Source organism: Rhipicephalus sanguineus, chromosome 8, assembly GCF_013339695.2.
Source record: "Rhipicephalus sanguineus isolate Rsan-2018 chromosome 8, BIME_Rsan_1.4, whole genome shotgun sequence".
NCBI classification, from domain to species: domain Eukaryota; kingdom Metazoa; phylum Arthropoda; class Arachnida; order Ixodida; family Ixodidae; genus Rhipicephalus; species Rhipicephalus sanguineus.
In genome coordinates, this window is record NC_051183.1 from 120,260,147 (window position 1) to 120,274,234 (window position 14,088).

Below are 14,088 nucleotides of genomic sequence, written 5' to 3' on the forward strand. Positions count from 1 at the left end.
ATTTAAAACAGTAGATTACTACAATATTTTGGAGAGAAAAAGTTTCTTGGTCATTAGGGAGCGTTCCAAATCTTGCAGAATATAGTCTCATTGTTGCTTGTCAGAAAATTTATTCTGAGAGTATCGTTCCTCGTTTCACTACCAAACTTCATTTTCATATTAAGTGAAAACACTTCAGTCCGTTGTTTGAAGCACAATAATATGACAAATATGTCTCCAATTCTCAATATTATACCTCAAATTGGAGATTCTTTTTAATTTAGAAACTTCAACGGTCCAAAAATGTTTTTAACACAGTATATAACTCCCATAAAGTAAGTATTCATTACTCAGATATTCATACATAGCACAGTACTACAAGGGAAGCAATAAAACATGGAACATTTTGTGAAAATTGAGGAGGCGTATATGGGAGAAAAATTGCAGTAATATTATTGAGCTTCGAACACCATACACAAGCACCTTCGCCTATTATGTATTGTAATGTATGTATTGTAATCTCTATTTCAGAATTGGCATCCAGGTTTCGATATGTTTCTCGAACCCTGGTGCCAAATACCCTTCAGAAATGACTCGCATAACATACGGGAAAGGCTTTCTTTTAAATGGTAACTTTAGGAGACATGTTCAAGGTCTACTCCCCTCCCTCCTTTAACCTTTTTTGAAACCCCTGCTGAGTTTGAAACCATAGCCACAGGATGCAGATCTGTGACCACAACCCAATTCAACCTTCTAAGCTGGCTCAGTGGTTATGGCAGCCAAATGCTAGGCACAATGACATGGTTCAGACATTCAAACACTGCATACTCTTTTCATTTCAATGAAATGCAAATTCACGCATTTGGTTAGACTTATGTGAAAGAAGCTAAAAAAGTTGAAATTATTTCCAAGTGTCCCACTAGGCATGCATCATAACCTACTGTGGTCTTGGCACATGGAACCCTAGATTTAAGCATTCCCGAGTAACAGCATATTTTACTAAAAACAGATAAAATGGGAGTTACCATACCTTTCCTTTAGGCTTTGCCTTTTTTTTTGTTTTTGTCCAAGGACACCACAGGCTTTCTGGGCCTTTTTGATATATGTAACGTCATTGCTTCTTCACTTTCTGCATGGCACGTAACAAAGCATCAGAAAACTGACTGCTGAAACACAGCAATGATAGGAGAGAAACATTAAAGTATTATGACACACTTAGTATAGTTCTCCGTTTGCAACCATCCTTGTAGCTCTCATTTTACAGTTACGAATGGGTATTTCCAAGCAATTTTAGCATGTGCTTGCATGCCGCAAGCACATGCTTGTGAGCAGAGCAGCAAGCATTTTTTTTAGAGTAATGGAAAGCCTGTCACATGAAAGCTTGTCGCAGCCTGGAAAGACTGCCAGCTTGTAGTCTACCCTATTCCTTGTGGTTGAGGAAATATGCGTGATTCATTATCTCATGATTAATCCCATGATTAATTACTCCACCAGTTTATTGTAGCAAGAGTTTTCTTAGAAGTGCTGTAATGTGCAAGATAAGAAAATTGGTTCTCTGAACAGTTCAAACAGTCTTTTAAGTGATCCTACCCTGCAGCTTTGGCAAAGAAACTACATTAAATTACAAATGCTTGGGGTTCTATTCAGTCATATAGACAGATAAACAAAAGACAGAGCGAGGTCAGAAGCACGATTGTTACAAAGTACAGAATAGCACAACATTAGACCGTTATAGATTTCAAAACAGGAGAAAGTGCCTCAGATCAGGCTGGCCGACGTTTCGATAGGGGACCTATCTTTGTCAAAGGCGCCTTGTCATCCCTGGCGTCACTTGCTGCTATCGTCAAGCCAATGTGGAAGCATGTCAAGCCGCCAGTGACAAAACTTATGAGCAGATCTGGGTATGTTGGCATACAATCCGCCTCTCTTTCACAGAGCCACATCACATGCTTTTGGCAATAGCAGTTGCCCCGTCTCCTACCAAAATCCTTCCAAAATGCCAGAAGCCAACACAGGAAAGTAGAAAATGCGCATTGCAAAATACTGCAGCGCAAAATAAGACACTGGACGAAACAAGACGATAATCATTCAGCACTCCTCCTTGTAGTTTTGTTTTCTAAGTCTTTTTTTGGGCTGCGGTATTTTGCAATGACTTAATTTCCTCACACTGTGAGCTTCACAAAATTTTTTAGCCAACAGTTCCTCATGCTGGTGCAGTACCAAAGAGCAAATTTCATCTAATGTAGAGGTAGGGGCACAGAGGTATTCTATAACACTATATTGACTGCTTCTTTGAGCACAGTGTTTCATGCATTCTTTTCACGTCTGCTCACCAAGGGCAGCATCTAACCTTATGCATATATTTCAGACTCTACATGCAAATACACTAATACCTGTGTCGCATGGGCACTTCTGCAAGGCCATCCAGTTGATGGCCATTGAAACGCCACAACTCTTGACTCGATGGAGTTGTCCCACTGCTACACTGCAGTTTTGAACGGCTGTTGAGAAATTCAGGTGTTTCTCTCAAAAATGGTATGGCCCTGCGGATCTTTATTTTCGTATTCATGTCAACGAAAGTAATACAAGATAAATCCACTTAAATTTACAAATATGACTGCTGTTTTTGTTCAAGCATTTCAATAAATTGTTTATCCATAGTTATGAATAAATAACTGGGACGAGTGAGGCACGGCACGACAGCGTGGTGAAGACGAGCATTTCAAGCGGCAAAAATATACTGCTTTTACAGAGCATACAGGTTACATTTTTTTCTAATCGCGAATACAAGCACTGTCAATGAGAGGTCATGTCCGTGCAGTTTCTGCTTTCGTCGCTGAGTAGCCATTGACGTTTCGGTAGAGTAGTGGGGTGCTTCATTGACTCGATGACCTTTGAACCACCCCCATCCCCTGTAGCAGATCGTGCTTGATCGATTAGTCAACAGAGAGATTCCATGGTGAAGGTAAAAACATCGAGGCACTGCGCCGACCAAAAGGAAAATTAAAAACACACACAAAGACGTATCGGCTCCCACACGGGAGCCTTGATCACAAGTGAAATGAAACATGCGTCAAGCAGTTCGCCTTATGTACGCTTGAATACGTTACGCAGGCAGCGCGCATAAACTGGCGTCCGATTACCATCGCTCCCTGTTGAGAGTGCGCGGTGTGGTCTGTATCACGAGCGACTCAAGATGAAGACGCCGTGACAGTCCTTTTTCTCTAGCGAGAACACGTACCCTCCCCCAGTCGATTGTGTGTCCACCTGACGCATGCTCAGCCAAAGCACTGGATTTCACATTTCCCTTCTTCACGTCATAATTGTGCTGCTTGAGACGCCGTTCAAAGTCACCAGTCTCACCAATATATACGTCGTCACAATCCGCGCATGGGACAGCGTACACCACACCGGGGAACTTCACTTTGGGTAGTCTGTCCTTCACATTCGAAGAGATATTCCACGAGAGATTGAACATGCCTGTCGGGTCGATATTTTTGTTTTGCCTGGGTTTTTTATATGTTATGTGGGTCCATTCAAAGTGCACAGAAACGAAAATTTTATTCCCAAGAAACGCTCCCAGCGTGCCAAACAAATATTTGAAGGTGTGGCCGCGCGGTCTCCTGTTTTTGCTCTTTGCAATGTTTTCGGATTTCATGGCCGAATTTAACGCGGCGAACTATAAATAATGTGTTGAAATTTTTTTAATAGGCATTACTACGTATGAATTACATCCATGCTTTTTTATGCAGTCCTCAAAAGGGAAAAAATGTGAAAAAATTGCAAGCACTGTCCAAATCAACAAAGTTTGCTAAGTTTAATGCACATTGGCGCCTTTCCTATTTCACACAGAAACTTTAGAACAGTGTCAAGTATAGCAAAGAGCCTTTGCAATATTTATGAAGAAGATAGTTTTCGTACAGCCAGCGCTGAAGAAGAAGAAAATAGTTAAAGAAGCGAAATTTTTCAAAGAGCTAATTAAAAAAATAAAACTGCAGTCTCAATTTTGACGGCATTTTTTTATCGAAGAGCGCTTGCTGTATGTGATCACATCAGTGCGGTTGATGGTTGTCATCAGCTTGCACTGCACGTAAATCTACAGTTTTAATTATTTTCCTGCAGTATATCTTTGCTCTTAAGTCTCGTCGTCAAGAAAAATATATTCCCAAACTTTATTTGTGTCTAGCGTGTGCGGGGGTGGGCTGCTGGAGCTCTCTAAAGGGCTAACGCGTACGCAGTTTGCAGCTGACAACCTCAACTTACCCCGCCATTATTCGCTAATCAGAAGCACGTGAGACACCGCGAGCACATGGTTTAGGTTACTTTGTCAAAACTCTCCTTGCGCACCAAACAAAGCAGCGCAGGCCAGCTTAATCTGTCACTAGATGCCACAATCAGCAGGCGCGCTCTTATGCAGTTGTTTTCTCACTGCCTGCTTTCTTCCCTTCCATTACGTGCATTATACCCTCTAACCATTTTCCCCATTTGACGCACACTGTGCCTAACAACATTTGTAAAACGTTAGCTCAATCATTTCCGAGCAGTTTATTTCACTTCACGCTATCACATGTTTTCGGCGTCACAGGTAAAGTCTTCCTGTATTGTCTCGACCTTTACCTCAGCGTTTCGGCAGCCAGAAAACGTGCGGTGCGGCATGATTAAGCTATGAGTGGCCGAAGCTTCCCAATAGATGATGTTTTGTTGGCACTTTACTAAAGTGCTTTTCCACCTCAAGAACAGCAATGGTAACGGTAGACGGACATTATCCTTAGTTTTGACGAGTGTGGCCTACAAATTAATTATCACAGCCCAAAGCACTTTGATACCCTTGGTGATAAAATGTGAAACCGTGAGCAGTTCTGGAAATTCATTCATGGCAGCTGTGCAGAAGTGAGATAATGTGTGCGGCGCCGTTCAGTATAAATATTTTGACTCTGTCTAGCTGTCCACTACACGTGATGCACGCGGCCCGTGGCTACGTCCGAGTATTCTGTGCAGATTATTTACGCGTTCACAAAAAGAAGATTGCGGAAAAAAAAGCATTTTCGTTGTGCAATTTTTTTTCCTTGGCCTTTTTGTTGTTGCCTACCTCTAGGAGCTACTCTCATATAGGCTGAGGATCTTCGCAACGCCTGCGAGGTCTGCTAGCATTGCTTTACGCTCCTCAAGGAAAACCTGTCTACATCTAACCGCGATGAGGTCGACCAAACATTTCTTCAGGAAAAAGAAGCGATTGATATCTTGAACAGGTGTGCCCACCTTTCCTCTGATGCTTGCAGGAGTTGTTGTAGGCTGCAAACTGTGTACACGATAGCCTTTAGAGGGCGGCAGCAGCCCACTTTCGCACACGCTTGAAAAGGAAGGTGAAATTCTTATTTATCTTTAATGGACACTAAAGGCAAATATTAAGTCAACGTTGATTGCTGAAAAAGCGGTCCAGGAACCTCGTAGTGCTACTTTTGTGCCAGAAAAGTGCGTATTTTGAAATAAAATCAAGTTTTAGTGGTCCGCATCGCGTCAGCGCACTTCAAATAACTCATCTGAAAGCGGTCTTTCTCACGTCACTGTTGCCGTGCCCAACGTTCCCCGCCTTTACTGCGTGGCGGCGATCACCATTCGGGCATCGGGCAACATGACATGCATGCGGCTATTTGTCGAACTTTCTGTCAGAGCAACTTTCATGAGCGCGTAAAACACACGCGGCAGTACGTGATACCGAAACTACCACTGAGACGCGACCGCGTGAGCAAAGCAGGGCGCCGGGCGAAGCGCAGTTCGGCAAAAATGGAACCTTTGAACTACGTGCGCTGTTCCCGATGGCAACGCCAAAGAGGTTCCTTTTCCATTAATCAAACAAAAACGAACAAGCAGCATTTCATTGCATCTCTTGGCGCACGGAAGGTTCTTTTTTTATTGCAGCTAGTTTGATTACGAGTGATTAATTGTAGTCGGACTTGACTGAGTCATCGGGATCGTTTCCAAAATGTCCCGCTCATGGCGGTAAGTAGGGCACTGCTGTTGATAATACTGCCGTTTTAGACGTTGTCATACATTGAGCTGTCAGTCTGACATAAATTATTATTTGCATTTAGTGTCCCTTTAAGCGCGGTTACACCTGGAATGTACACTTCAAGTGAATTTCTGCTAACAGTCTTTATTTACCGAAATGCCTTGCTTCATTTACTTTACCTTAATATTAATAATTGTTGTGTTTTCACATCCCGAAACCACTTACTTACCAGTAAATAACAAATGATGCAGGCAATTTGGACACCATTTCAAACTTCTAAAAAATTGAGCTGATTTATTGCATTTAAAATAGGCAATTGCAAGAATATTTTGAAGAGAAAAAAAATTTTGGTCACATGGGAGCCTTCCGAATTTCACAGAATGTCACCTGGGTGTCGTATATAAGAAAATTTATTTTTAAGGCTATCTTTTCTTGTTTCAATACTGAATTCGGTTTACACATTAAGCAATGGTGTATAGGTAAGGTGTTTGCAGCTCAGTAATATTACTGCAATCTTGCCGTCATATACACCTCCAGGAATCTTGCCAAAATGTGTTATGCTTGAATTTTTTCTATTGCAATATTCCACCTTGTATGAATATCTAAGTAATGAATACTTAGTCAATGGAAGGTATATCTTGCGCTGAATATATTTTCAGGCCCCTCAAGCTTCTAAACTTGAGAGGCCTGAAAACGGCGATGGGCAACTTGAACGAGAAAGCTGGCGCATGAGCAAATGGGAAGATAGCGATCAATGGGGACCTTTGAAAATTTTCTTCCTTAAAACAAGAAGTTTAGTGATAAAACTTGCTAAAGAGTAACTCTATTGGCTTTCGATTAATGCATAAAGCTGCTTTTTAATCGGAGCACCACATGTGTAAATCACATCTCAATAAGGACTTAAATGAAGATTTTCTGAAATTCCCGATTTTCTTTCACAAATGTGAGAAACTTCAGAGGTCTGAAAATATTTTTAGCGCAAAATATACCTTCAGTAGAGTAAGTATACATTAAACAAATATTCATGCATGGTTCAATATTGCAATAGAAAAAATGAAACCATAGGCCATTTAGGCAAAATTTCTGAAGGTGTATATGTAAGACAGATTGCAGTAATGTGATTTGGTATTGAAATTTGTATTGAAACAAGAAATGATACTCTTAGAATAAATTTTCTTACAAACAACACCTAGAAGACATTCTGGGATTGGCTCCCAGAATTCTGGGAAAGGCTCCCACGTGATTCTGGGAAAGGCTCCCACGTGACCAAAAATTTTTTCTCTCCGAAATATTCTTGGAATTCACTATTTTCAATGCAAAAAGTCCGCACAATTTTTTAAAACACATTTCAGATGATCGCCAAAAGGCTGGGACGTTGGGCATGAAATGACTTCTACAATTGTGCCTTCTCCATGCTGTGACATTCTTATAGTCGGATAAGAGAAACCCCTCCCAGATGATTGAAGCACGGCAGCCGATTTCCTTCATGACTAAAGCTATAGTCCCGCTCATGCACTCAGCTATGCTCTCCGAAGGCACAGTCACTGGCGATCTGACTCCCGAAGTCAGCCCGGAGTGCGCGCCCATTTGTGCAGGCATGTGTGCCTCTGCCTTTGAGGAGAAAATGCCGCGGACTTGTTGAATTTTAAAACATGGAAAGAACGTGTTGCTTTCACGTGGTTCATTAGTTTAAGCCAAAATACTGCCACTCTCTCAAGATATGGAAATGTGTAGATAAGCGGCTTCTGTCAGTAAGAAAGGGTTTACTGAAAGATCCCCCAGAAATTGGTGGCAACAGTACAGACCACAAGGAAAGAGTTTATGCATGTTTACATAAGCAGTGCCCACAGTAACATAAAAACAACAATGAATATTCATTCATCAAAATAAACAGAAAAATGCTGGAAACCAGGAGAAGTAGGATCAAAAGTAAAGAAAAAAAAGCAAATCTAAAAGACCTGAAATTGTTCCATACAAGCATTGCCTCTACACATACTAAATAAAGGTGCTAAACGCCTTGAATCACGTGTTACTCTCAACACTGTAGAAATTCAAGCTACTGTTCAAACAGGGCAAAGTTAAAAAAAGGAGGAAAGTCGAATGTTTTGCAAGAGTACACGTTTGCCCATTTTTAGGGAATGTGCTAGCATTTAGTCCACAAGATAATCCTTTCATCCAACAAGGTGTAAATCCGACAGATGGGGCACTGCATGAGCAATAAAGCACAGAAGACGTGGATATACATATAAGTAACTGAATCCATCCAGCAACATAGCTGCACTTTGCAGATATATTGCATTGTTGGAAGTAAGTGAAGTTGCAGTCAGCAAAAAAAAAACTATATTGAAATCTCTGAAACAGATGCCTGCTCACGGATGTCGTATTTGTGTTATGCTCGCTTTTTCACTGATGAATATATTTCACCTTTCGACGCTGGTATTTTGTGACACCGCCATTCACGTGTCTATACTTCATGAAGGCTGGCATCACTTCATGTGATACCACCCTTCATGTGATGGTGACAAAACCAAATTAAACCTGAAGTCCAGTTGTGCTTTACCCTCTTCTTAGCTATCGTACACAACAATGTGAGCGAACAAGTTCATCTTGCGACTCTGCCGAACTTTTCAGGCTTTTCGCAGATCGCCCACAGAGAAGTGATTAGGGGCTGCGTAAGAATGCCCGTGACGCTAACACAAGGCGGGCGCACTCGAGGAATATGTATCAGAAAGTCGATCCTGTGCAGTCAGGCCCAAACCTGTGTACACAGTCAACTTATGACAATACGGCAGTCCCTTGCTACGATGCTGCACGACAAGCGAGACAAGCACACACACGTACAAGTTACATTGTTGTAAAAATATTTGTTCTAAAAACAAGTCCGATTTGACACAAATTCAACGAATGTTGTGAGATGAAATCAGCAGAACTTACCACCATGTGCAGCACTCGAGCCTCGTAGTAGCCACCCGCGGTGTCTTGATCTCCATTCCACCATACGTGGTGCAGAACCGTAGGATCGAAATCGGCAATGTTTTCAGGAGCGAAGTCCTTTACTGCTGTGTGCTCCACTACGTCAGTAGTCGAGTCTATGACGTACTCTATGTAAACAAGCATAGCGTGGGCGAAATGCCTTCTCGTGATGAGACTATCCCAGCTACTGCCACACACGACGGCCGGCGTTGGCTACTAAGGCGATCCGACACAGCTCCACGTGTGGCTTCGGCTTCGCGAAGTTTATCGCAGCACGTACGTTTCGTTTTCGGTTACTGATACAGCGCTCCAAGAGGCGGGACACAAACGCCTTGGCCAAAAGCCCGCAGAATTTCGACAGTTTTTTCTGTGGGTATGGACAAATATCTCAAACAATATTTTTTAGACACTACGCTTAAGTCTAACAAAGGCTTCCTTAAAGCTTACGCACCGTTCTTTTATCTAAAACTATAAAAACAAATTTTTCGTTCTTTGAGACAAATTAAAAACATGGTTTACGCTTCGGTGTTAGCGAATGATAAATGAAGTGCCGAAACCTACGTGCGGTACGATGTTTGCTGGTACTATCGCAATCTCGAAAAGGCGAATAACCCGAACAACAAAAACAAAAGTAAAAAAAGTGTATCATTGTACCGATGCTAAAAAATTAATACCAGAGCACTCAGCGAGAAAGCAACCACGTGCAGTCTTGCGCACGTAAAAACAAGACGACGTGAATCGTAGTTTTGTCTTGTTTAATTGGTGCCAGACGCACATCAAATACGCCCGGCAATGTGACTCGACTTACTCTAATTGGCGGGTCTATATTAGGTACGCTTAGAGCGCAAACGTGCGCGAAAGAGCGGATAGAAACACGCGGACGCACGTGCAGCGCATAGTGCTGTCAGCTTAGTTAAATTAAGGTGCGTTCTTGAAAAGACAGCTGATGTGGAAATCACCTATCGCAACAATATACGCTTGCAGGAAGCCAACGATGATATTTGCACGAACAAATAGGCGTATAGTTTGCCCCTGTATGAAGTACACACACGTCTATACATGCACATGTGCTTCAAATATGAGAGAAAGTCTGGGTTAAAAGTGTAGATCCTCGGTTCAAAATATTCTTCAACATGGTCGGTGCTTGAAAAGTGTATAATTTTTTGTATACCGATGCTAAAAATTAATACCAGAGCACTTAGGCGAGAAAGCAACCACGTGCAGTCTGGCGCACGTAGAAACAAGACGACGTCAATCGTAGTTTTGTCTCGTTTAATTGGTGCCAGACGCACATCAAATACGCCCGGCAATGTGACTCGACTTATTCTAATTGGTGGGTCATTATTAGGTACGCTTAGAGCGCAAACGTGCGCGAAAGAGCGGATAGAAACACGCGGACGCACGTGCAGCGCATAGTGCTGTCAGCTAGGTAATTAAGGTGCATTCTTGAAAAGACAGCTGATGGCATTTGCAATGAACAAATAGGCACATAGGTTGCACCTCTGTAAAGTACAGACGTGCGGATGTACGAGATAAATTTTGGGTGAAAAATGTAGACCCTCGGTTCAAAATATATTGTTGTCAACTGTCACAGAATTAGCCCGTGATTTTTCACCAACTTGAGCTATAATTGAGCATGCAAACAGAAAAGCAACGCCAAGTCGAAATTTTTGTGCCCTATATATATGAACCAGCTTAAATGTAGGCGCTAACGAAGCAAACAAAAAAAGGTGATTCCTGACAGCGCGATCGATCAACTTTACTATGCCTAGGCGCACTGGCCCTTGGGCACAGGGACGGGAAAGTATGCGAAGCAGTTCAAGATTTCATATAGCACATTCAATAAGATTTAGACAATAAGCGCGGATCAAAAACTTGATATAGTCAAACAAAGTAGGTTCCGTTATATTTTCTATTACTAAATGAATTCGTATTCGGAATTAATATTTGACGTACCTTTTTATTGTGAAATTAGAATTCTGATCAACTATTCCTATTCTGATGGAGGGGAACGTTTTATCGAAATTAAGCAATGAAGATAGGTGTTTTTCTCAATATATATATATATATATATATATATATATATATATATATATATATATATATATATATATAGTCAAGGTCTTCAGAAAGTGCCCGCCCTTCTTCCCCCCCCCCCTCCCACCGCAAAAAACTCGTGTTACGGCCTGATAAGACTACACTGTATTATAAACCATGTTCCTCCAGAGCATCGATGTCCCATAAATATATTTATAAATGATCCGTTTAAACTATTTCCTTGGTAGTTAGCCGGACAACTTTCTATGTTGATCACATTTTCTAAGACAACCATGTGGCTTGAATCACAAACGAAACCAACGAAACTGACGAAAGGATGGGATGGAACGGCAAAGTAATTATTAACTTTTGTTTTCACGTCGTCTAGTCGTCTGACCCATTTTTTAATGCAGTTTATTTGTTAATGATGAATCTACATAGTAACATTTGTGCAAATTTTTGCCATCGCTGCTATCATTCACATTTTGATAAAGTTGCCATTGTTTTTCTCGAGCAGAATATGACCCTCAACGGATTATACATAAAAGAAAATGTATTCTTGCCCATGAAGTTTCCTTCAGTGCGGCGCTAATACGTAAGCCTTTGTTAGAATCGTATAAAAGCGGGCGTTGTTGAGACTCGTTCGGTACCTGCAGTTTTCTTACATTCCAAAGTTTGGACTACGACCGCGCTTCGCAATGTCCGAAAGTCGACGGAAACGCTACAGGCAGTACCTACAGTCGGACTCGGATGGTCAGGTGCCGCGGCAAACGCTACAGTACGTGCTCAAAAAGAAGTCGACTTCTGCAAATCAGGTATGTGCCACTATTTGTTTTAACGTGCGATAAATGCAGCGTGTTGTAGACGATACTCCGTCTTCCGGTGACGGGCTAGCAGACGCACGCGCGTAAGGGTCTTTCCTTTCTGTCTAGCCTCGCACGTCACCGGAGGGCTCACATTGTTGTGCAAATAAAAATTATTATTATTATTGTTATAAGTGGTGTAGCGGACTGGCTTTTGCAACATCGCGATTACGATCCCCCATGTGGGAACGGGTTTTTTTGTGTGTGTGTGGGGAGGGGTGGGGGTGCTCTTCTAACCGCTTAAAATATTTATTAACATTAACAAGTGTCAGCGGCTGCATTAGAGCGAACATCCAATGTCACGTACGTCACCATCAAAGCGAGTGTCTGGCTTTAAAATTTTTGGAAATAAAAGTTTTGCTGATCTGACAGCTCATGCTTAGCATGGGTATACGTGTGTAGCCTTGCGGTTAAGTCTTATGCTCGTGCGCAGGGTTCCTCTTCAGCAGGGGGGTGGGGGAGGCGAAGGTGCGTCGCAGCGCCCCCTCCCTATTATATCAATGTATGGGGCAGACTTTGCCCCCCTCCCGAGTTATTAGGGGGGAGCGCCCCCTCCCTGTCCCTCTCGTGCGCACGCCTATGGGTGTATGTAGTTTAGGGTTCAAATCCAAGCACTGATTTTTTTTTTCATTTTTATTGTAGCGACCGCATTGCAAATACTGAACGAGAGCTTTGCAGTATCAACAACCTAGAAGCGGCTGGACAACACCCATGTTTAGTGCATTTCCTGTCCGTGTCTTTGTTGCTAAATTAAGGCAGGAAGATCCGAGTAGGACGCTTGTGAAAAAGCAATGGCATGTAGTACACTATAACCTGTAGGATGGATTCCTAGCCTTTAAATGAAGTAATGGGGCGATATCTCTGCTAACTCTTCCCATTTGTCCGGGGACTTTCCAGAGTGTAATTTCCAGGCATGGCCATAAATCTCCTTAAAAACTCAACTAACCCCACCGAGAAAAGAAACTGACATTTTTAGAATATTAGTATAGCTTGGGTACTACTGTGGTTATCCAGGAGCATAGGTCGGCAAACTCGCTCAGACTCGGATCGAACCGTGAGCCTGACCCTGAATCTGGGTGAGTAATATTTTGGTGAGTCTGAGTAAGAGCGAGTCCGGTTGAGGAAAATTTTCGTGAGTCCGAGTCCGACTGGGTCTGCTTAGGTAAATATTGGTGAGTTTTAGTCTGAGTGAGCCCTAAGCGCCAAATATATTTCTTGAGTGAGTCTGAGTGAGCTCCACTTCTTATTGCTGACCTATGGTCCTATCTACTCATGTCCAGTTTTACTATCAGCCTTTACAGGCTTAAGTTTATACTCAAATCTATTCACATATATGTCAACGCACTAGCGTTCATGCTCCATCTCGATATTTATTGATCAGAGGCGTGAGTTGTGGGTAGGGGGATTCCATGACTTCCCCCCATCAACTTGTCTAAGGGAAGATCATCAGGAAAATACCTTGTGTGACTCGCGTATTTCATAAAAATTCTGAGGGCGCTTTAGCTCCGCCTTCAAGAGCGGAGCGCAACGCGATAGTGTAATCGGACCCCATGCGCATCTCCGCCAGCCATGCCACAAGAAAGGGACTGTTTATGCGCGTAACATTGGCCGTTTCAAGCTATCCTACAATGCCTACTACAAGTACAGTTGCGCAGTGCCCACTACGCCGCAATTCTTTCCTTTTCAAAATTGGCCAAGTAAAGTCTATGGGTCCGTATAGGGCCACGCGCACTTGCATGCTTTGTAATGGGTGGACAGCCTTAAACTATACACTTGTTGCACAATTCACACGTTTTGACGACTGGTGCGATTTTACGATCCTGCCACGCAATATGGCATGCGTTAAGGAGATTCCTCCCGCTACATGACATTTTTATAGCGTTTTTCACGAAGCAGTTTCAAGCACTTGCGCAGCTCTGTGGTAGAACACCTGCTTGCCACGCAGAAGGCCTGTGTTCGAGTCCCACTTGGATTGACAATTTTTCATTATTGATTTATTTGCATCCATCTCCAATTTTCGCTCACGGACAACGCCGATTTTTCACTTGCAACCAACGATGCCGACACCGGAATTCCTGTGATACGAGCTCTTTAACGCTATCGCGTTAAAATGTCCTTACTGGATTGAAACCACTGATCACTCATATAAGACTGTACAAGATCAAAGGGCGTATCATAGAGCACCAATTATGGGAGATATTGCCGTTAAAGAGCATTGACACCGTG